This window comes from Schistocerca gregaria, chromosome 8, assembly GCF_023897955.1.
Source record: "Schistocerca gregaria isolate iqSchGreg1 chromosome 8, iqSchGreg1.2, whole genome shotgun sequence".
NCBI classification, from domain to species: domain Eukaryota; kingdom Metazoa; phylum Arthropoda; class Insecta; order Orthoptera; family Acrididae; genus Schistocerca; species Schistocerca gregaria.
In genome coordinates this window covers 332199324-332224836 of record NC_064927.1, presented here as the reverse complement: position 1 = coordinate 332224836, position 25513 = coordinate 332199324, and positions in this window count along the sequence as shown.

The following is a 25513-nucleotide window of genomic DNA, read 5'->3' as shown; positions in this document are numbered from 1 at the left end:
AATGTCTGCGGGGGCTCCAAGGAACAATAATGGATCAAACGGTATACATAGAACTTAGGCACAAATAGCAAATGATAGTTTACAGTCTGGGTGGATTTTAGACACCTGTAGACGGCAGCGGATTCTGTCGTCGGAATATTATGCAGGAAATGGAAATAGAAGCTCAGCAGAATTCATGGAAACACACCAGTAGTACTCGTATATTCATGCTGGAAAAACCTTACTGATGATTTCAGTACCCTTTTGCCTTCGATACAATGTTTGCAACCATGCACATACCAGATCAACTTATTATACAGCGTGCAAGGGGTATAAGTTCAGATTTTCTCATGATGACTGAGGGCGATGTGCTTCACAATATTCCACCAGTACATACGTCATTTGAAGGCTAATAATTATATTCATTACAAGCCATATGTTTTAGATTGACTACAGACTGTCCAAGTACTTCGCGCAAAAGATAGCGATGAATGCTTATTTTCCCCTGGGCAGTTGTCTATACAGGCAAAGTCTACTTAGTGGTGCAGTTACGGCCGTGTAGAAATCATCAGGAAATGGAAATAGAAGCTCAGCAGAATTCATGGAAACACACCAGTAGTACTCGTATATTCATACTGGAAAAACCTTACTGATGATTTCAGTACCCTTTTGCCTTCCATACAATGTTTGCAACCATGCACATACCAGATCAACTTATTATACAGCGTGCAAGGGGTATAAGTTCAGATTTTCTTATGATGACTGAGGGCGATGTGCTTCACAATATTCCACCAGTATATACGTCATTTGAAGGATAATAATTATATTTATTACAAGCCATATGTTTTAGATTGACTACAGACTCTCCAAGTACTTCGCGCAAAAGATAGCGATGAATGCTTATTTTCCCCTGGGCAGCTGTCTATACAGGCAAAGTCTACTTAGTGGTGCAGTTACGGCCGTGTAGAAATCATCAGGTCGTAAACTTGTGATGTGTTTGTGGGAAGACTGTTGGACGTGGAGCTAAAACAAGCAACACACTGCTGTGTGTACTTATTAAGGTACCATATCTAAAAATATCTGCACTGACTTACACCCTTTACATTCTGTACTGCACAAACAACGATTTGTAGGTCATGGCATAACTTTTGATTAACTTGCCCCCTGATTCCTTATCTCAAGTTAATAATTTTCTGTTTTCCCCCATCATCTCTGAGAGTCTGTGTCGTCATATGAACATACCAAGTAAATTAATTTTTTTGGCTTTGTAACAACCAGATTCCCGCGAAAATCATTAGAAGAGGTGACATGTGCATATAATGCTGCAAATTGATTAATATTACCTAAAGCTGTTTCCAGTGGTACGACAGGCAATAGTTCAGCACGATTTTGTGTACTTAATCCGTCTCTGGTACCTGCCTCACCTGTGGTCTCTGTTGACAGCTGTATATCGGGCATCACGCTTCTCGGCACGCCTACGGAACTCTATCTTCGAGGCACGTAGTACGTCTTCATGTACGCTTTCGTCTTCACGGCGTGTCTCTTCATAGGCTTCACTTACCTTCCTGTGTCCCACGGCCTTCGAATGACCTCCACCTACGACGTAAGTAGCGCTCTCAGTGCCTGGAAGCGTATCTGTGAATATTTGTTACCCCACTTCTTCACCCTGCAGCAAACATTCATCTGATATGACTTCTGAAAAATGTTTTGGAGGAAACGAAATTCGTATTTCACTCCTGCTAAGTTAGTATTAAATGTCAGTGTATTTTAAACAATTACGACTGCTAGTTTCTCACTGCAACTAATCGAAAACGCATGATTTTCCCTGTTTAAGAATCAGCGTACATACAAGTTTTGGCCAATAAGTGGCTCCTACTGATATTTCTATAAGACAGTAAAATTTAAAATTCGTACCGCTCTAGTACAATCGCAAATCAAATCCATAATCAAATTTTTTATTTTAACATTTGCATGAAAGTGCAACTGCAGATCTCGAAGCAGTACAAACCCATTCTGATCAAAGATTCGTAAATTTTAAATTAATGACGACCAACATTAAAAGTATACGAGTAAGTAAAGACCCTACATAGTTACGAATAACAATACTGGCATATCCTACTGTTGAAATCAGAGCAGATATGTTTTTCTCTCTCTTGACAACAGTAAAATATTGGTTGCAATACTGACCTCTAATTTTGTAATTAGTTTATTTCTATTTGCTGGAAAAGTACAGGTAGGTTACATTAACAATCTTAAGCATTAATAATTTCTACAAAGCAACTGGCAACAATTTTATTATTATTATCATTATTTACTTTATGGTCTTCATTGTACTACCATAGTTAATTACACCAATTACACAAAGGTTTATACAAGTTGCTGTTACTCAAAAATGCAATTCACTTCAATACTAATTTAATAACATAATTCAGTATTACAGTGGTTATACAAGAATTATCATAATTTGTATTGCATGAAGGGTGTTTTGCGCTACTCTCTACACAATATTTCTTCGTTATTTCAAATATTTTCTTTATTTCCCATCTGAGATAACTCTGTGGTCTTTTATTTACTTACGTTTGCAATCTGGCAACCATTTTTGGTCATTTATTAATTCAAGTAGTTGACGCTATTAATCTATTCGAATAACTAATTGAAAATAACAGTTCAGCGCTGTCTCACTAAACTCAACCAGGAATAAGTCATTAGATTCCACCAGGGTTTCTCGATGTCTACATCCTGAAATAGATATAGATGACAATACATACAATTATAATTGCCAGTGTTGTTATTTCAGTTGACTTCCTTGGGTCAAGAACATATAAAAAGTAAAAGTGCACTTAAGATTTAATTTTCAGAGGCTTTCAGAGCGCATTTACTTAAATGTGAGGGTAAATATGTAGGTCCTAGTTCAATATTTTCAGTTGCCATCGTACTTAGAATACTTACGATTTGGAAATTTACGGGCGTAATAAAGTACTCGTGGCGTGTATATGAAGAAGGGAAGGATCGGTTTTTCTTAGGCACTCAATGTCTCTCAATCAAAGGTGGAAAAATGAAATAAATATACGAAAGAACTATCATGGCGAAATGGTTGATAAGTACGTAGTACATCGTTGTCAGGAAACCGAGGCAGAGACATCCAGACTCGTCTTAAGATGTTTCTTCACAGCTTGCTCTCGGCCAGCATCAGCTGAATGCAGGGTGGTCGTAATTAAACTTTCCCTTCTTGAGGGGACTCCAATGAAAAAGGAGTTATCTTAGGGCATTGGAAGTTTGTGGAAACATTTATAAGGACATGCGGAGGAGAAATAACGAATAAATCATCGAAAGAAACACATTTTAATTTCCATAGGAGAGGGTGACGTTTGATAAGTGAGTACCATGTGATGTTTACCTTCTTGGTTACACAAGTCACTCAATGTGACGACCATCTGGAACCACACTAAAGACACCATTTCACAATTGTTTGCTCTTGAAGTGCTTGAACATGGCACCTTCTGTCTAGGATTCTCATCCATGTCAACGGCAACTTCTTCACCAATTTGTGCCGCAATTGGCCGTCGGCCTCTTCCACGAGCAGATCCCAAACGCCCAGTGAATTCAAACTTCCGAATGAAGTTCTTCAAACCCGGTACGAAAAGAGAACCTCTCCGTATTCTTTTAATACGTCAGTAGGCACGAAAAGAACCATTACTATCGATGTTCTTTTGAGAAAACAGCTCACCTCTCCGCAGCTGTAATGCACACTCACGCTCGTGCTCCAACACTACCTCAACGTTCTAGAACCGGCGCCTACCGGCAATTCATGAACCTAATACCACTAACAAAGCAAATCCTGTAGCACAGAGTCTGAATACCATTCTTGTAAAGTTGTGTATACACACAGCAAACAGTTTTCCATCTACAATGGCTCACGTAGCTAAAACTGAATTATGACGACTCTGTATTTTCTACATAAACGGACCGTTACAAAACGTAAATCTGGTTCTTTCAAAAGGTAATCCTAAATACCCATTTCAGGATGTTTCCTTTCTTTTGTGCATGAGAAGCTGTCATGAGCGATCCCCAATTCTTTCAGTTTTCAATGTCTTCGGCCATGAAGAATGTCAGAAATTGATGACAAACGTGATTATTGAGTTTTATTGACGTACATGCGGAATATTTAAAAAAAAAACCGAGTGAATGTTGCTTATAGCTATGGAGATACATTGTCAGCAAAGATAATTTTGTGCTGTAGTATATTTCAACTTCTTTCGTTGGGTGCTCGCTTCTGCAGTGTGTCATGTATGTGAATATGCAATATTTTACTTACTGTGCCTTGATTTTAAGAGTCCAGTCACATTAATGCGACCACCGCCTATGTTCGACATCAACATGCAAAACCCACTCGCAGAGAGCAGGTGGCAGCACTAGCGGGGGAAGGTGTATAAAGCGTGCTGGGGGACGTGGAAGACAGCGCAGTTATCGTCGTAATGTGTGAATGGGGTGATGTACCTTACGTCCGAAACGAGCATGATTACTGGGTTCAGATCTAAGTGTGGAAGCATTTCCGAAACGGCTGTATTTGTAAACTGTTCGCGTGCCCCCGTGATTAAACGTAACATGCAAGATGTAATGCCATTATCGAAACCAAACGCCGAGGCAACTGTGGCGCACCGTGGGCCATAGGTGACAGGGATGAACGACACCTGAGCAGATATATACTGAGAACATGTATATGGGTGAACTGACGAGCAACAATCGAACAACTGACTGCTAAGATGAATACAGGGTTCAGCAACAACGTCTTCTTTGTCGTAGGGGCACCTTTTCAGTTAGAGGTGCCCGCACAACAGACAAGCAACGGGGTTGCTGACCTCCCTTCAAGAGCTCGCCGGTGGATGGAAATTTGTGGTAAGGTCTTATGGGACGAAACAGCTGAGGTCATCGGTCCCTAACCTTAGGCACTACTTAATCCAACTTTAAGCCAGCTGGAGTGGCCGTGCGGTTCTATGCGCTACAGTCTGGAGTAGAGATGGGTAGTTCGCGAACGAATGGGTGCAGAGGAACGGTTCACCAAGATGAACGAAAGGGCCGAGGAACGAATTCCAAGGAACGATCGGTTCATAGTTCACTTCGGTCGCGGCGGACTGCTTATAGTTCCCGGGAACGAGGAACGATCGGTTCATAGTTCTCCACTTCCGTGATGTACCTTACGTCCGAAACGAGCATGATTACTGGGTTCAGATCTAAGTGTGGAAGCACTTCCGAAACGGCTGTATTTGTAAACTGTTCGCGTGCCCCCGTGATTAAACATAACATGCAAGATGTAATGCCGTTATCGAAACCAAACGCCGAGGCAACTGTGGCGCACCGTGGGCCATAGGTGACAGGGATGAACGACACCTGAGCAGATATATACTGAGAACATGTATATGGGTGAACTGTCGAGCAACAATCTAACAACTGACTGCTAAGATGAATACAGGGTTCAGCAACAACGTCTTCTCTGTCGTAGGGGCACCTTTTCAGTTAGAGGTGCCCGCACAACAGACAAGCAACGGGGCTGCTGACCTCCCTTCAAGAGCTCGCCGGTGGATGGAAATTTGTGGTAAGGTCTTATGGGACGAAACAGCTGAGGTCATCGGTCCCTAACCTTAGGCACTACTTAATCCAACTTCAAGCCAGCTGGAGTGGCCGTGTGGTTCTATGCGCTACAGTCTGGAGTAGAGATGGGTAGTTCGCTAACGAATGGGTGCACAGGAACGGTTCACCAAGATGAACGAAAGGGCCGAGGAACGAATTGCAAGGAACGATCGGTTCATAGTTCACTTCGGTCGCGGCGGACTGCTTATAGTTCCCGGGAACGAGGAACGATCGGTTCATAGTTGTCTAGTTCACTTACGTCGCGGCGGTCACTTCGGCAGTCCTCGTTCCAGCCTCGGTCGCGTACTCATCTCGGTCTCGGTCCCCTCGGCCGCACTCGTCGTTCTTCGCATGACCACCTGTCGCAGTTCCACTGCCGACTGCTCCTAGTCAGTTCAGTATCCAGTTGTTCGTTTCATTCACTGCACTCGCCTATTTTACATGTGTTCCAAACAGTTCTTGCACTTGGTTCTGGTTATTCAGCGTCCACGACCGGTAATCAAAAAGTATTTTATAGTTACGTAAATTACATAAAAAATTACGCTGTATATAATAGGTACATATTTTCCGGTAACAAAACGGCATATCAGCTCACTTCATTATATCGATGAACAACAGAAGACATACTTATAACAAGGCAAGTTTTTTTTGTTATTCATATATATTTTTTTTGGTTTCATCGACTTGATTTAGCAGCTAACTTTCAGTAATTTGCTTAAATATTAGTGTAAGAAAATTCATATAAACGATTTTCGTGTATCTTTCAGGTACAAAACATTAAATTTAGGAAGGCTCTAATTTTTTTTAAGTTTGGTTGTTTCCTATTTGCATCATTTGCTAGTTTGGTTACTTTGAAAAAAAATGGTTTCTTGGTCATTTTGGCTGAGTAGGAAAAGCGGTGCCTCTCCATTTGAAAAGACATACACTCCTGGAAATTGAAATAAGAACACCGTGAATTCATTGTCCCAGGAAGGGGAAACTTTATTGACACATCACATGATCACATTGACAGAACCACAGGCACATAGACACAGGCAACAGAGCATGCACAATGTCGGCACTAGTACAGTGTATATCCACCTTTCGCAGCAATGCAGGCTGCTATTCTCCCATGGAGACGATCGTAGAGATGCTGGATGTAGTCCTGTGGAACGGCTTGCCATGCCATTTCCACCTGGCTCCTCAGTTGGACCAGCGTTCGTGCTGGACGTGCAGACCGCGTGAGACGACGCTTCATCCAGTCCCAAACATGCTCAATGGGGGACAGATCCGGAGATCTTGCTGGCCATGGTAGTTGACTTACACCTTCTAGAGCACGTTGGGTGGCACGGGATACATGCGGACGTGCATTGTCCCGTTGGAACAGCAAGTTCCCTTGCCGGTCTAGGAATGGTAGAACAATGGGTTCGATAACGGTTTGGATGTACCGTGCACTATTCAGTGTCCCCTCGACGATCACCAGAGGTGTACGGCCAGTGTAGGAGATCGCTCCCCACACCATGATGCCGGGTGTTGGCCCTTTGTGCCTCGGTCGTATGCAGTCCTGATTGTGGCGTTCACCTGCACGGCGACAAACACGCATACGACCATCATTGGCACCAAGGCAGAAGCGACTCTCATCGCTGAAGACGACACGTCTCCATTCGTCCCTCCATTCACGCCTGTCCCGACACCACTGGAGGCGGGCTGCACGATGTTGGGGCGTGAGCGGAAGACGGCCTAACGGTGTGCGGGACCGTAGCCCAGCTTCATGGAGACGGTTGCGAATGGTCCTCGCCGATACCCCAGGAGCAACAGTGTGCCTAATTTGCTGGGAAGTGGCGGTGCGGTCCCCTACGGCACTGCGTAGGATCCTACGGTCTTGGCGTGCATCCGTGCGTCGCTGCGGTCCGGTCCGGGTCGACGGGCACGTGCACCTTCTGACTACGATGGAGCTCCGTATGCCACGGCAAACTGGCTGACACCGCGGTTCCTGGTGTGTCCGCTGTGCCGTGCGTGTGATCATTGCTTGTACAGCCCTCTCGCAGTGTCCGGAGCAAGTATGGTGGCTCTGACACACCGGTAGCAATGTGTTCTTTTTTCCGTTTCCAGGAGTGTAGGTTGACATAAAATCATATTTACTTATTATCTCAAAAACATTTGTTCAGAACGAGCTTTCAAACCAAAAACTTTATTACTGAGAACTTAATTATTGTAATGCAACATAAAAAGCTAGTTTTTTCTAAGCGTGGGGCGCAAGTATGACAAACCACATTTTATTTTATGCTTCCAAGAAAATGGTTCAAATGGCTCTTAATGGGACTTAACTTCTAAGGTCATCAGTCACCTGGAACTTAAAACTACTTAAACCTACCTAACATAAGGACAGCACACACGTCCATGCCCGATGCAGGATTCGAACCTACGACCGTAGCGGTCGCGCGGTTCCAGACTGTAGCGCCTAGAACCGCTCGGCCAGTCGGGCCGGCTTTTATGCTTCCATCAAGTCTCTACTTCGCCTACGAACTCAGAGACAACGTAAAGTATATATAAGGTGTAAACAATTATTGTTTACGACGTAGCTTACGTATGTAGCGGAAATCGAAACGAAGAATTTTATACAAGACACTTGTGGTCTGTTAAGTTGGGAAACAGCCACCAACAGGTTTACAAGACTACATGTGGTATAGCCCATGCGTGTCGCATGAGATTTTCATGTTCTCTTCTCCAGCTCTCTACACATCGTCATCGATTGTTTCGTAAATGTTGCTTGCATTAGCTTGTTATGTCTTCACTGCCTAATTATTACATGTTTGTCTGTTTGTTATATCTGCTCGTAACGGGTAACACGTTGTCCGTAATTGGCGAGCAGTCTGTACTCGGGGCCAGTTTTCCGTGCGCCACCCTATATTATTTCCCTGCGCTCAGCCACACAAGCCTAAGGTTGCTAAACGAGAGGTTCTACAGAATCACAGAAATTACTTCTAAAAGTGTGTAATGAATAAAAACTCTATACTCCAGGAGGCGAGGCAGGTGCCACCTCTTGGTGCCCTCCATCCTTCAGTCACCTACACTCTAGTTTTCAGTTTTTCATAATAACCATATACCAAGCACAAATGAACAGTGAACGAGTAAAAACGAACGGTTCCCATTAAAGAACTAGTTCCCAAGGATGAACGAGTCTGCCCATCTCTAGTCTGGGGCCGAGCGACCGGTGCGGTCGTAGGTTCGAATCGTGCCTCGGGCATGGATATGTGTGATGTCCTTCGGTTAGTTATATTTAATTAGTTCTACGTTCTAGGCGACTGATGACATCAGAAGTTATGTCGAATAGTACTCAGAGCCATTTCAACCATTTCTAACTTTAACTTACGCTAAGCACAACACATACACACACCCATACTCGAGGAGGACTCGAACTTCCGACGGGGGAAGCCGTCCGCACCGTGACAAGACGCTCTAAACGGCGGAGCTACCCCTCGCGCCACATGGGACAGAGATCCACCAAATGGAACTAGTGAGACTACGTGTAGCACCCCAACGAATCCGTGTTATAAGGAAGCCAGCAGAGTCAGATCAGCAGTGTGTACCTACAGCGAGGACAGCTCCAGCCAATACCTACGCGGGTCTATCCCAGTAAACACTCGCCAAATCCTTCAGTAAAAAGTTGTATCTTGTTGGTCGTAACGCCATTTTGTAATTGTGTAGCGTGGTTTTTGGTTACTATTTCTTTTAAAAATCTTGTACACTTATCTGGCTTTTGCCACCCCAAGAGTTGTTGGGTTTCTTGTTGCTCTTGCGATTGGAAATTATTGCACGCCAAGAAGGCGTTTAAGTTAAATAAAGTGTGATAAAACTTGATCGTTAGTTCTTTCCTGACGACCGCAGGACACTACATCCTAAACGACTGCATTTCGTCAATAACGATGGCTAGAATTTGCACGTCAACACCACACTTGGACGTCCACTGAGTTGCGTTCTGTTCTCCAATGGACAGATGGCCGTTGGCGTGTACGGTCCTGCAGTGATCGTCGGAAAGATCCACGTTGGATGAGGGAACATCACGGTCTGGGGAGCGTTTTCGTGGCACAATGTATCAACACAAATACACATCTATCGACGGACCATGTCTCCCCTTGCATGCAGTTTGTATTTTTCCTCGGAATCGACCAGCACAACAATTCAACGTGCCACACACATCTCGCAGTATACGTGCGTGGTTCGAAGAGCAGCAGAATGAGTCTACCGTACTGTAAGGTGTCAGGCAAATCCAACACCTTCCATGAAAACCCTGACATAATAAACAAATCTACTAGTATGTCACATAGCTCCGAATAAATCAAGACCTTAAATTAACCAAAGTAATACAAGTAACGAGTGAGCAAATGGAATGCCACAGACTAACACAACAATGCCTAAATGCATGTCCTACCTTCCCACCGTGAGGCAGACGCAGTTCCGAGGGGAGAAACGAGGACAGAAGCCGAGAGCAGAACCGTCTTAAGCTAGAAGGCCCGACGATAATGGACGGAGTGGACACCCACGTCGCTAGCCTACCGCTAAGTCTACCACCCGCACGTTTTAGCGTGAGACTTTTTCGCGTCTCAGGTACGTCAAGGACCCCCCCCCCCCCCCAGCCCATGTTAAAAGCTAGAGCCCTCCACAAAAACAGTATAGATCTTACGATAATACAAAAAGGGCCACTACCACCCGCAAGTTTTAGCGTGAGACTTTTTCGCGTCTCAGGTACGTCAAGGACCACACCCCAGCCCATGTTAAAAGATAGAGCCCTCCAGAAGAACAGTATAGATCTTACGATAACGCTAAAAGGACCACACCAGCTGCAGGTTTTAGCGTGAGACTTTTTAGCGTCTCTGTTACGTTGCAAACTTTAAAAACATTGCGCCACCACGAAAAGTATAACGTTTCTCATTGGATAGACAGAATTTTTGTAGGCGGAGCTTAAGGTTAACATTGAGACCCTGACTGGTCAGATGAAAACACAGCCAGATAGTTTTTTTAAACCAACTTCGGTAATTTGTAGTAAGGAGAAGTTAGGAGAGTTAGTTCCGAGACGGCGAGCTGAATGGCTGGTGCGCCGCCCTCTGTCGCCCTGACGCTGCCTAAACACCGACAAGGTAATGAACGCACGCGATGCCGCATTTTTGAGCGCATAAGGCTTCACTCTGAACTGTAGAAGTCTCATCTGCTACACGCCCTTTTTGCGTAATACTAGTGTCGATCGTTAATCAAAACTCATGGTGTTCACATTTGCCACTTGAAGTAAAAATCTGAAACGCGATAATTTTTCTGTTATATAGTTATTGAGAAGCCACATCAGCCACTGTACTTTACGACAAGTTAGATAAGTAATTAAAGATAATTGAGGGTCACTGTAGACCATTTTGATAGTTTTCTCTTTTGTGAAACTTAAATTAAACCTAGATTATAGATGTGATATGGCATAGGTCATCCTTCGATCGATTGTAGAACTTGGAAACCCATTCAGGGAATATTCGTTCACATTTTTGTTGAACGCAGTTGGTTTTTACCATCCTGTATTAAAACATTTCCTTTTATCAATAGTTTAATTTATAAACGATGTTTTGTGAGTAGAATAAAATTTCCAATGGTAAACTTAACTGCTTTTTCGACGTTATTTTAGCAGCTAACTAAAAATAGGAAAGCCTTGAACCCTTTCCACTAAATTTAGTTAGTATTAAGATTCTTTTACAGGGAGTGCAGTGGAGCTGACGCTGAGGTCATTTAGTATTTGGTTATATCATCGCTAGTCTCACTGAACTCTTCTGAATTCTACATGTCATGTGTGGTCTGGCGTCTCCTTACCAGCAACAGGTCCCAGGTTCAAACTAGTTAATTCCCTAAAAAACACGCTCAGAGCGTCGTTGCGCGATAGTGGTAGGGAGACACGATATAGAACAATCAGACACCACCATGAATGTTTAGAGTACTCCCCTGGCCACCAGACTCTGCATGTTTAAACTAAATCGAGAACTGTGCGACCACCACGACTGGGCAGTTCGCGTCATGGATCCTCAAGCGACAAACCAAGCGCAGCTGGCCTGGACGCTGCAGTCGGTTCTTCCGAAGTAAGAGTGATTTCAGGTGTGCCTCAGGGGAGTGTCATAGGACCGTTGCTATTCACAATATACATAAATGACCTGGTGGATGACATCGGAAGTTCACTGAGGCTTTTTGCAGATGATGCTGTGGTGTATCGAGAGGTTGTAAGAATGGAAAATTGTACTGAAATGCAGGAGGATCTGCAGCGAATTGACGCATAGTGCAGGGAATGGCAATTGAATGTCAATGATGACAAGTGTAATGTGCTGCGAATACATAGAAAGATAGATCCCTTATCATTTAGCTACAGAATAGCAGATCCGCACCCGGAAGTAGTTAATTCCATAAATTATCTGGGAGTACGCACTAGGAGTGATTTAAAATGGAGTGATCAGCCGGCCGCGGTGGTCTCGCGGTTCGAGGCGCTCAGTCCGGAACCGCGCGACTGTTACGGTCGCAGGTTCGACTCCTGCCTCGGGCATGGATGTTTGTGATATCCTTAGGTTAGTTAGGATTAAGTAGTTCTAAGTTCTAGGGGACTAATGACCACAGATGTTAAGTCCCATAGTGCTCAGAGCCATTTGAACCATTTTTTTGGAATGATCATATAAAGTTGAGCGTCGGTAAAGCAGATGCCAGACTGAGATTCATTGGAAGAATCCTAAGGAAATGAAATCCGAAAACAAAGGAAGTAGGTTACAGTACGCTTGTTCGCCCAGTGCTTGATTAATGCTCAGCAGTGTGGGATCCGTACCATATTGGGTTGATAGAAGAGATAGAGAAGATCCAACGGAGAGCAACGCGCTTCGATACAGGATCATTTAGTAATCGCGAAAGCGTTACGGAGATGATAGATAAGCTCCAGTGGAAGACTCTGTAGGAGAGACGCTCAGTAGCTCGGTACGGGCTTTTTTTAAAGTTTCGAGAACATACCTTCACCGAAGAGTCAAGCAGTATATTGCTCCCTCTTACGTATTTTTTGCGAAGAGACCATGAGGATAAAATCAGCGAGATTAGAGCCCACGCAGAAGCATACCGACAATCATTCTTTCCACGAACAATACGAGACTGGAATAGAAGGGAGAACCGATAGAGGTACTCAGGGTACCCTCCACCACACACCGTCAGGTGACTTGCGGAGTATGCTTGTAGATGTAGATGTAGATCCGCATACCTGTTCGTTTCTTCCACAACCACATTGACTCTTTTCCGCTGGCCGTTGTGGCGCTTCAGTCTGGAAACGCGCGACTGCTACGGTCGCAAGTTCGAATCCTGCCTCGCGCATACATGTGAGTGTGATGTTCTTAGGTTTAAGTAGTTCTACGTTCTAGGGGACTGATGACCTCAGATGTTAAGTCCCATAGTGCTCAGAGCCATTTGAACCATTTTTTGACTGTTTTTCTGCTCGTCCGGGCTATAAAAGATTGTTGCTGAGGCTTTTTACAGGTGTTCGCATTAATTTGACTTGATCGTGAACGTAAAGTCCATTATACTCCGCCACTTCAAAAATTAATGTAGAGTTTGAAAAACTGGATAGAGTAACTGGAAGAACAGAAGTGCTGATAGCATCACGTAACGATTGATGACGAGATCTCGATTTTTCCTTATACTTTGTTGGATGTTTCCGCTTCGAGTTCCATTCACCAGCTCGACCTTCTATTGGTTTTAACGTGATTACTTACAAACATCGGTTGATTTAGAAAATGAATATTTCTCTCCCTCACACATGAAGAGATGTTAATCCGAGGCATATTAAAACTATATTTAGACATTACCTGGAAACCCAGATTTAGAATATACTCTCTTACATCCGAAAATATCTCACAGTTCACCTCTAAATCCAATGTGTCCATCTGCCAGCACGTCTTCGCTACTCCTGTAAACGCTGCAGAAAGATTGTTACATTATTGCTTACCTTCTGCTGCTCTTTACCGTCTTTCAATTTGTGTCATTTCCTCCATCGTATCATCCTGATGATGGAAACATCGCCCAGCTCTCACAATATTCTAGGAATACATATCTGACCACATAGTTAATACTGGTCTGAAATATATCAGACAATCCAATTCCGTCCGTTAGGCTGTAGCTGAGAAAATTCAATAAATAAACGAAAGGTACGGGTAAAATATAAAAAAACATTGTATGTGTTTAACAGTTTAGCGGTAAGTTGTATACCTTACGAATTAATATGTAAATTGAGTTCTAGAGGTGAAAACGGTTAAAAATAATGAAATATTTGTGGTACTTGGAATCCCCTACTCAGAAAACAGATTCAGAAAAGTGAGTTCAGTAACCTCTGTGGAAAGCAATCTGACAACATCCATCACACTTATAATACTCTGTTCCCTGTTGTAAGAGGACGTGAGATTAAACGAGATTGTGTGTGAAAATATGGTGCCACTAAATATGTCCTTCTCCTGCATAAAAGTCTTGTTGCTTTGTCAGCGTGTTCCTCAGGTGATAAGCATATTTGACAATGACTAAAATAACTTAGAGACGACACATGCGTTGTCATACTATCTTAGGAGTTAACACGAAATATCAAAGTGAAGAATATTATTTTGTGTTACAAATAACGTGGATTCCAATATTTATCTACATGCCTGCTCTCGCCTTTAATCCAGGTAAACAGGAAATATTTAGCTACATGCTTTATTCTTGTTAGACCGCATCAGTAAGAGAAATGTAATCTCGTCTTCTGATTATTTTACGCCTGCCGTAAATTTTGTGGTATGGTGCAGCAGTTAATTACTAATTGTCTAAAACACAACTGGCGATCAAACAGGTTCTATCTGAAGGCCGTACAGTCCAGAATCGATATGCTAGTCAGGGGAAGACGACGTGAACATTGAAGCAACCATCCGTGGATGCATCAGTTTCAAGATACCCGTTTGGTAAGACTCTGTGCCCTGCTACATGAAGAAGTTCGTAGCTGCCTGCTGCACATACTCAACCGATCGGACCCTTCAAGGCCTCTCTCAGGGGATCGAAGGCGTGATAATCGCATGGGGAGAGATCAGAACTACAAGGCGTTTGCTCGAGTGTCTCCCACTTGAGTTGTATTAAGATTTTGGATCTGAAAATTCTTTCCTACAGCTGGCACGGATATAAAATTTTTGAGGTGTTCTTAGCAATCTCATGTAGCTCCCAGTGACTTTTAGACTATCTCAGTTTAAATATAGTAGATGAGAATGGGATCTAGTCAATTTTCTCTATGAGGAAAGTGTCATATAACTGCACGTAAAGCACCATGGGTAATAAAATACACAAAACCAATACATACATTTATTAGAACACAACTTTCACAGTGGAAGCAGAAAGTGATAATGTGAGAGCTACGAGTTCCTTCGATCGACAGGATTGAAACCTAACAATCACACCACTCGATGTAACAACTCCAGTTAAGTATGATTAGTGAATCTTTTTCAGGAATATTTCTCCAATAAACCTCTTGCTATAGCGATATTTAATAATAACGATGAAATAAAATTCCTCACTCAACATCAAGATATTAAACACTTCCAAGCAAGAGTGTCTTGTAGTAGGGCGGAAGTTTTCTGAAGGAGATAGATGGAAGCATTCTGACAGTGAAATCATAATTTACACTAATGTGTTAGTCTTTCAGTTTCTAGAAACACAGTACGGAGTTAACAACTTCGAGGTCGACTAAACAAAGAATTTTGGAATCACATTGACCTTCAAAACATACGTTTCTGCATCAGCTTTGGACCTGAATGTAGTACGAGATACAATATGGTCCACAGACAGATTGATAAGTAGCCACTGTAGCTCATTTCTTCCTCGCAAAATGTTAATGTGGTTGTCTAAGAATGATAAGGGCATCATTATGAATGCCAAACAGGAGCTGATTCTGGTTTTGTTAGAATGTTATGGGTTGTACACCATATACCTTTATCAGATGAACAGAGTGAATGGGGGGAATTTTATGAATTTCCATCCGTGGGATCGTTATGAGTATCAAATTCTTCTGCAGACATCCATACAAAAACAGATGATGAAGACATCAGCTCAACTGAAAACGCCTCCATTTATTATTCTGGCACTATAGATAGGCAGGCAGGGGATTCTAAAAAATGATTCTAGCGTTTTAGACTACTGAAAATCACACAGTGCAAGAGTGCACTTAAATTTCGGGTTTTACTAAATATTAGCAATAGCAATATCGGTCTACTGTATGACATGTACGCAAGGGCCTGCTATTCTTACTATGAGGGTGATCGATTTGGATGTATAGTGCGACCGCAAAAGTTTAAAGAAATGTTAGTCATAGCGGTGACAGGTTTTTCAAAGCAAACTGAAGTAGTGAAAACTAGAACTTCAGTTGTATATATTGAATTTTAATCATCACAAACCTCTTCTCCAGGCACCATAGAATATGCGTTATTTCTACATTACTGACTTGCAAAGTACTCCCCTCTCACAGGAATCATACAACAAGTAGTATAAATATAGAGTTGCTGTGTTACATGCGAATTATTTCATGATGACACTTCAGAGTACAAACATCACTGCGGATACACAGGGGCTTTACGACGCAAGTGATCAGGTTGTATTTAAGGATGTAGCATTCATTGAATTCCTCAATTCTGGATGAGTATTAACGAGGTGTTCCACCATCATCGCTTTTCCCAAACCATTTAGCACAATACTGTACGCAGAGATTCGGAAAACTGTTGTGTGTTTGATGAAATTCCGCAATGGAAAATGCCGGGATTCTGGGGGAATAGCACGTGAATATTTGGTGGCACTGCTCTCAATCTATGAGCGTACAAACAGTATAATTTACATCAAAGATTGTGAAAAAGTGTCGTGCTTGCATGAAATCTTCAAAATTGCTTCATCTCAAAACCTTAAATACAACTGTCCGTTATTTCAAAGGCTCAGGCAAATGTGTGGTGATGGTATCAGCGGCTATGCTTCGGATAATGCTCAAATACCACTAACTCATGCTACCAATAAATGATATTGTCTCTTAGAATCTTGTATTTACTTATTCAGATCCTCCCACACCTCTTTCCATTACATGTTGCCTTTGCAGTTGGTCAAAGATGGCAGATATAATTTTACATGCCTCATCAATATGATGTTGGAAGCGGCAGTGGCTGACCGATGCTTGTAGCCAGCGGCCCATGCAGTCCTATCTGTGTGTAAAAAATCCCAATCATTTAATATATGATGTGATTCTTGAGTTTCTCCCGGCGTATTTGATAATCAAAATATCCACGGGTGTACTGCCGGTCTATAGTGTCCAATGGGTAGCCCACTCTCACCGGTGGTAGCGAATCTGTACATGGAGAACTTCGAGGAGGAAGCCCTGTCGTCATCCGAATGGAAACCTACTTGCTTTTTCCGTTACGTGGACGACACGTTCGTCATCTGGCCACATGGTATGGATAAACTCCTTGACTTCCTTACACATCTAAACTCCATACACCCCAACATCAAATTCACTATGGAGACTGAAACGGAGGGTAAATTACCTTTCCTTGACGTCTTGGTCAGGAGAAGGGCTGACGGCACCCTAGGTCATGGGGTGTATCGAAAGACAACACACACTGATCTGTATTTGCACGCAGACAGCTGCCACCACCCTTCACAGAGGAATGGGGTACTTAAAACTCTAGTACATAGGGCGCGCACTATCTCTGACACAAAGAGTCTACCCCAGGAATTGGAACATCTGAGAACTGTATTTCGAAAAAATGGGTACTCAGAGTGGCAGATCCAACGTGCACTCCGCCCAACCACTGCATCACAACCTGTTGAGATGGATGAAGTCACGAGGGAGGAGGTGGGCACTGCATTTATTCCATACACTGGCGAACTCTCGAGGAAAATCGCCCGCATTCTGAAGAGACACCGGGTCGGAACTGTGTTTTGTCCTCCGAATAAAACTCGTGCACTGGCGGGGAGGGCCAAAGATGACCTCGGTTTGAGGAAGGCCGACGTGTACCAATGTGGCAAGTCGTATATTGGTCAGACGATGCGTACCGTCGAGGATCGATGCTGTGAACACCAGAGGCACACTCGACTGATGTATCCGAGCAAGTCGGAGGTCGCTGAACATTGTTTGTCGGAAAATCACGCTATGGAGTATGACCGCACGAGAATTCTGGTACAGACGTCGAGATACTGGGACAGCGTTGTTAGAGAGGCCATCGAAATTCGCACCAATGACGACCTCATAAACCGTGACTGTGGCTATAATCTTAGAAAGGCTTGGGAACCAGCGATTGGGTTAATCAAGAGTAAATCGAGCAAACGCATAGTTGTGACGACCACGGCGGACAGAGCCATAACACCGACGTCATCTCAGACGCCGTCGCAATCTATTCCACCGCGCTACCGTGGCGCGGGGCGCGGACGGCGGAGGGAGCGCGCCGCGGGTATTTAAATCGGCCGCCGCCGCGACCGAACCCAGTTACCCGCTGAGCAATCATAGCGTACGGATCTCCGTGCCGGCGCGTTCACAGGAGCTCAGTCCGTCAGTTCACCTTATGATGGCGACATGTTTGATCGCCGAAATATTGTGCATGTCGGACACTATAGACCGGCAGTACACCCGTGGATATTTTGATTATTTAATATATGAACCGATGTACATTCCTCATGTGAGAGAAATGAACTTTTTCTTGTTTCCCTCCATCCCCTTATTTTTAACACTTCCACAGTGGCTGTTTCCTTCTATTCCTGTTACGGAATAGCTATTCTTCACTGTAACAATGTGAGTTGCGAAGCGACATCTGCCAGGTGCCACACCGGCCACTAAGACGACAGCACTGCGTCCCACTGCATTAGTGCTTTCCTAGTACACATCGGATTTCAAAGCTGCGTGTATGCACCAAGGGCAACAACTTCCTACCCCATGTAAAAATGTGTGATGTACAAAATCAGCGCACCTGCAACGCATGTATGTAGTCTGATACAAAGCAATGCACCTTGAGACATGTGTATGTCATGGCTAGCACCGTGTCTCACTCACTGACCTGTGGTCACACACACAGCCAAGTAGCAGCGGTAAACAGTTGCATAAGCATTTTGCAAGCTAGACCAGGGCATGATGGTGGCTATAAAGATCAATCCTGAATAGCTCTTTTGGACTTTAGTCCGATTATCATTTATAGCTACCACGTCAATACGAAACACCATTATGACTCTCCTAAAAATGATGTAGTGAAAAAGCACCCTTAGTAGTCAAAGATGAAGGATGAAGCTGTTAACATATCATCACTACTCTTTGATGATGAAACTATGGCTTTGCTAATGTGTAATTTGCAGGACTGTGAACGTATGTATACATATTTATATTCATATGTTAGAGTTTTAATAGTTATATAAATTTGCAAACAATGCTTATAATATGCATTCCTTTTTTTCTATGTGATCTGAATACTATATGAAATTATTCCACTGCAATGCTCACCCCAGAATTCATCGGGTTCTGCTCCAGTTGTGGAGGATCAGATTTTTAAGTAGTATTACCTCTACCTCTTGTTCTTCTACAGTTAATTTAAACTTACATGCAGTAATTATGACGTGTATTGCCGTTTCACTTTTTCTAGATGCAGTTGATGGGAATATAGCGGAAGATTTTCAGGTTGAAGTGAACAGAAAACCATTAAAACACACGGATAATATACCCAATTATGAGTATAACGTATGACTGAAATCCTTTATTAGCTCTATCAGCATCGCTGAACTTCAACGTAAGTATTAGAAACTAGTACTGTTTTATGCGCTGGATAGTTACCCATATCCCTTCTTTCTCTGTCAGACTACTGGAACGTTCCAGAGATGGTCTTGCACCAAATATAACAACTTTGTGAGCAGACAAAACTATGATATATTCACCAACATAGCCTACTCCATTGATAATGGCGATCTTATCTGAAGCGGATAGTCAACAATGCACTCAATGTGCCCACTGACACCTTGTGGTAGCCGCTCGGTTCTGCAGGCAGACCCAACGATGATGTGTTCATCACCCTAGCTGCGTCTGTCGACAATGATCAATTGGTCATGACAGGTCCATCAGCAATGTGCTCACCCCAGCCCAATCCATCATGATCTACCTGATACCGACATCAGTGTCGCTCCGCACCCAGCAACAGCAGCCCTGTGTTCCACACTGTTACAGATTACCAGGTGAACTGCGCAGCTATATTGGATTGCTCTGTGGTTGTTGGCATTCAGGGACAGAATCTTATAAGATCCTGTTGACAATGCTAATATGGATTACTCAGTATCTGTCCCCTTCCTCAATGCTGTCAAGTCGTTTTGGAATGGGAGATCCGTGGAATCGTTACCGAAGCACAGTATCTCACGATTGGGTGTAAGGCATTTCTGTACTGCAAGCTAATGCATCCCCTCAAAGAGGCAGAAATGCTGAGGAAAAAATAATTGCCTGGACTTTGGGAAAGAATGGTGTGATATCGTCGGGTGAGCCAGTAGCAGAGGGGTTCGTAACTATTACTAAGCATGTAAGACTGTGCCATTTCTCCGAAATGAGGGAAGATGGTCTGGTAAGGCACTCAGCTGCATACTCCAGTTTGATATATGTGGTACATGATTTCCTTAATCGTACCACAATTACACACCATTTCTTAAATACCATAAAGGAGGAAGCTGGATGGAATCATGGTTGGTAGTCTCAACTTATAATTAAGACAATTATGGACATTACGCCTTTTATGTTATAATGAAATATAGACAGTCAAAAATAAATACACTATTACACAGATTACTTACAAAAAAATCACTGTAATACAGCTTACAGCTTCAGAATCTGAAGTACAGTACAAATTATCAATGGATATTAAACGTCGAAAATTTTTGAATGGTACAGAAAGTATTTTATCTGCTTTTTTTGTGTTACATGTGCCCCACATTCTATGAGTTTGTTCCTGAAGGGAAGCAAAATAAGGGAATATCTAAAGAAATACAAACGGAAATGCAGATACGGAAATACATTCACGTAATAGCATGACAACACTGTGTCTCATCAAATCATCACAATATACCATAACAAATTTTTAAAAACAAAATTGGTGTCCGAGCGGTTCTAGACGCTACAGTCTGGAACCGCGCTGCCGCAGCGGTAGCAGGTTCGAATTCTCCCTCGGGCATGGATGTATGTGATGTCTTTAGGTTAGTTAGGTTTAAGTAGTTCTAAGTTCTAGGGGACTGATGACCTCAGCAGTTAAGTCCCATAGTGCTCAGAGCCATTTGAACCAAATTCTTAGACTGATGGTGTAATAGGATTTTCTCCGCAGTAAATCCTCGAGTTTCGTCCGTCAAAGCATTCACAATCTTTACAAAATCGTTTACATACACTACTGGCCATTAAAATTGCTGCACCACTAGGATGCCGTGCTACAGACGCGAAATTTAACCGACAGGAAGAAGATGCTGTTATATCCAAATGATTAGCTTTTCACAGCATTCACACAAGGTTGGCGCCGGTGGTGACACCTACAGCGTGCTGACATGAGGAAACTTTCCAAGCGATTTCTCATACACAAACAGCATTTGACCGGCGTTGCCTGGTGAAACGTTGTTGTGATGCCTCGTTTAAGGAGGAGAAATGCGTACCATCACGTTTCCGACTTTGATGAAAGTCGGATTGTAGCCTATCGCGATTGCGGTTTATCGTATCGTGACATTGCTGCTCGCGTTAGTCGAGATACAATGACTGTTAGCAGAACATGGAATCGGTGGGTTCTGGAGGGTAATATGGAGTGGCCACGTAATCACTAGCAGTCGAGATGACAGGCATCTTATCCGAATAGCTGTTAACGGATCGTTCAGCCACTTCTCGATCCCTGGGTGAACAGATGGGGGCGTTTGCAATACAACAACCACGAACAGTTCGAGAACGTTCTCAGCAGCATGGACTATCAGCTTGGAGACCATGGCTGCGGTTACCCTTCACGCTGCATCACAGACAGGAGCGCCTGCGATGGTTTACTCAACGACGAACGTGGGCAAAATGTCATTTTTTCGGAAGAATCCAGGTTATGTTTACAGCATCATGATGGTCGCGTCCGTGTTTGGCGACATCGCGGTGAACGCTCATTGGAAGCAGGTATTCGCCATGGCCATACTGGCGTATCACGCGGCGTGATGGTATGGGTGCCATTGGTTACACGTCTCGGTCATCTCTTGTTCGCATTGACGGGACTTTGAATAGTGGACGTTACATTTCAGATGTGCTACGACCCGTCGCTCTACCCTTCATCCGATCCCTGCGAAAGCCTACATTTCAGCAGGATAATGCACGACCGCATGTTGCAGGTCCTGTATGGTCCTTTCTGGTTACAGAAAATGTTCGACTGCTGCCTTGGCCAGTACATTCCCCAGAACTCTCACCGGTTGCTAATGTCTGGTCAATGGTGGCCGAGCAACTGGCTCGTCACAATACACCAGTCACTACTCTTCATGAACTGTGGGATCGTGTTGAGGCTGTATGGGCAGCTGGCCCTGTACACGCCATCCAAGCTCTGTTTGACTCAATGCCCAGGAGTATCATGTCCGTTATTACGGCCAAAGGTAGTTGTTCTGGGTACTGATTTCTCAGGATCTGTGCACCCAAATTGCGTAAAAAAATAATCACATGTCAGTTCTCGTATAATACCCGTTTATCACCTGCATTTCTTCTTGGTGTTGCAATTTTAATTGCCAGTAGTGTATATCGCCCCACGCTCTGTAATTGTGGAGACAATACGTTCGGCAAAGTCGCCCGAACTAAACATGTTTCATTCCGCCGGATTTCCTGACGGACGATAGACCGAGATGTGTGTCACTTCAACCCCATTACTTTCCATACCTTATTTCATAATTCAGAAGTAAACTATATCCCATTATCGGACGAAATCGCTTTGGTTTTCCGATATGCCACAGTAATCGCCTGCATATTTCTTATAAACCGCTTGAGCTGCTGCCTTTCTTGTCGGATATAAATGAACTTCAAAAAAGCTTCCAGCACTACTAATATGTAAGCGAAATTACCTAAAGTTTTTGGCAGGGAGCATTATAGATCCGTAAGCGCTAACTGAAGTACACCGTCAGGCCTTATTCCCTGCGTAGGTCACGATTTGTACAGATGGTCACTTTCACCCTCTGACACTTATCGCAAGTATTTATCCCATCTGTTATTCTCATCAAAATGTTGTTAAAATTCACAACCTCAGAGATTTTCTCTGTTCATTTCTTTGGTCCGCATTGATCATAGGCTAAATGATAATAGCCTGCAACTTCGATTATGTATTTGGTGGGCCAACACACCCGCCAAGTGTCGCTATTTTCATCTTTGCTTATATACAGGTCGTTGTTGTACATTCTGTAATACTTTCTCAACTTTTCTCCGTTTTTATTTTTTTCTTCAGACTTGGACCTCACAATTTTGAAGCATTCATCCTCGCTTTGATGAGGACGCATATTTTTATAAATACACTCTGTCTTCCTTCATCCTTCCACGTCTTGAACGCAAAACAATTTCAGTACATCTTTGGATTTGTCTTACACTTTTCACTGGTCGGTTACAGGTAAACGTGACGGCGCATCCGCTACGCAGTTGTCTGTGCCTTTTACGTAACATACATCATTATTAAACGGCTGTAAATAAAGAGACCACTTTGTCAATGTTTCGTGCAGTAAACGACAATCTTAGAGATATGTGAGTGCCTTATGGTCTGAATGAATTATTCCTGTCTCATAGGTAACCTTTAAATTTCCTAATACCTCATATTATTGCGGGGTCTTCCTTCTAAGAAATCGTGTTCTGTAGTTTCGCTCACTTTTCGTCAGCGTTCGACTTGCGAACGCAACTGTCCCGTGTGCTCTCCTTTTTCCCCTCCTCCTACTACTGCCATTTCATCGTTGCTACCGATATATTAAATGAAGTTTCCTTAGCTATTAGCCACCAGTTTACAATATTTTCATTATATTTACAATCAGTTATAAAAGGTCAGAATACATACACTACTACATCAATTACTTATTACAGCTTTAGAATCAGATGTACAGTAAAAATTATCAATGGATTTAAAAGCCGAAAATTTTTGGAATATGCAGGAAGTATTTTAGCTACATTTTCGGTGTTTAAACTGTAAACATGTTGCCTCGTCGGAAGAGTCTAGTTTCAAATTGCACCTAGCGGATTGCCGTGTATGGGTATGGAGACAACCTCATGAATCCATGGACCTTGAATGCCTGCAGGAAACTGTTCCAGATGGTGGACGCTCTGTGATGGTGTGAGGCGTGTGCAGTTGGAGTGATATGGGACTCTTGATACGTCTAGATACGACTTAGACCGGTGACATGTGTGTAAGAATCCTGGTTCAGATGGCTCTGAGCACTATGGGACTTAACATCTGAGGTCATCAGTCCCCTAGAACTTAGAACTACTTGAGCGTAGTTAACCGAAGGACCTCACACACAACCATGCACGAGGCAGGATTCGAACCTGCGACCGTAGCGGTAAAGCGGTTCCAGACTGAAGCACCTAGAACCGCTCTACCGCACCGGCCGGCTGCAAGAATCCTGTCTGATCACCTGCACCCATTCATGTCCATTGTGCATTACCACGAATTTGAGCAATTCCAGGAGGACAATGTGACACCTCACACGTCCAGGAACACTCTTCTGAGTTTAAACACTTCCTCTGGTCACCAAACCCCAAGACATGAACGTTACTGAGCATATTGGGGATGCCTTGCAACTTGCTGTTCAGAAGAGATCTCCACCCCCACGTACTCTTACGGATTTATGGACAGCCCTGCAGGATTCATGGTCTCAATTTCCTCTAGCACTACTTCATACATTAGTCGAGTCCATGCCACGTCGTGTTGCGGCACTTCTGCGTGCTCGCGGGGGCCCTACACGATATTAGGCAGGTGTGTCAGTATCTTTGGCTCTTCGGTCTAGATTGACTTGAGAGATTGAACGAGACGTAGGTAAAAATGAGAATGTCTTTAATCTTACAAGTCATTCAAGGAAAAAGATGAGCGTGATAAACGTACAGTGATTGTACCGATGTTGCCAGAAGGGCCTATGATAACCACATGTAGCTAGCGTAAATAGTCTGTTTACTGATGAGACCACGATCTATGAAAGTACACATAGCGAGCACGGAACTTAATCCTGCCTACACAGTGAGCCTGCCATTGGCCAACAACTCTCCTTTCCTGGCTGTAGTGCTACAAGTTGTCACAACAGTTTATTTGCTGCGGAGTAGAGTGAATGATTGGTGTGACCACTTCCCCACAGCTGCGAAGGCTGAAGCCAATGTTCTCTGTTGTCAGAAGCCGAAGGAAGTCCTCTCATCTGCAGCCAGATGCTGAAGTTTCCCTCCTGAAACCTAAGACTGAGGGTGTTTACGCAGGACCCTTCTCTCCCGTAGCGGAAGCCTAAAAGTTCTTCCAACCAAACTGTACTCTCTCTCTACACTCCAAGTCTTTAAAAGATGAACTCTGCAACTCAGACACCTTTATAAAAAGTTGTCTGATGATATTACTTTTAAGAAAATGCCCAACTCCTCTCCTGGTAAACGTTTTGCATGTTGTCCAGTCATCTGTCTTCGCACAAAGACAATTTTGTCAAGAGATTTAATATCAAATCCCCACTCCCGGACACTGTTGCTCCTTCGCCCAGTCTGCTGTACCCCAGGCCTGATAGCCTCAGAAGGTTGTCTGCTAGGTCCCAGTCTACGTTATTTTTGTAAAATCAGCCAGTGAGTTTTTCTCGCTTTTTACGCAAATAGGGGTAAATTACACCATGCGCTTCAAACCACCAATGAGCTTGCTTCTCTCTTTTCACGCAAAAG